The sequence below is a fragment of the Aplysia californica genome, unplaced genomic scaffold (genome assembly GCF_000002075.1).
Source record: "Aplysia californica isolate F4 #8 unplaced genomic scaffold, AplCal3.0 scaffold00412, whole genome shotgun sequence".
In the NCBI taxonomy this organism is placed as follows: Eukaryota; Metazoa; Mollusca; class Gastropoda; order Aplysiida; family Aplysiidae; genus Aplysia; species Aplysia californica.
Genome location: NW_004797682.1, coordinates 334,275 through 334,793, shown reverse-complemented (window position 1 = coordinate 334,793; position 519 = coordinate 334,275).

Below are 519 nucleotides of genomic sequence, written 5' to 3'. Positions count from 1 at the left end.
GACAACTGTGATAACAACAATACATGTACCAACAGTTGACAACTGTGATAACAACAATACATGTACCAACAGTTGACAACTGTGATAACAACAATACATGTACCAACAGTTGACAACTGTGTGCAGTGCTGTGCAGCAGTCCTCAGCCGATGAGATGAGATTGCTTGTCACAGACAAGACACAGTTCGCTTTGGGAAGAATGTGTTGGTAAGTGCATGTATTGTAAACATTATTTGTGACAGCATTTTCAACCCAGAGATGGGCTAGTTTGGTCTGTAATGAGCTTTCTAGATCTACGTGTTCTTGTGTTAGACTATGCAGAATCTGAGAATGTATTGAGAGATTCCACCCCCCCCCCCCCCTTGCCCATAATAAGGCTAAAGGCAAAGCTCATTATGCCATGCTTCTTTTGCTATTTAGTATGTTGTAATTTTCGTGATATCAGGCTATCAGGATTTGGAGAGAAGGTTTCACAATGATATGACGACCAAGTTTAGGAACCAAAGTGCTACCGTCCGT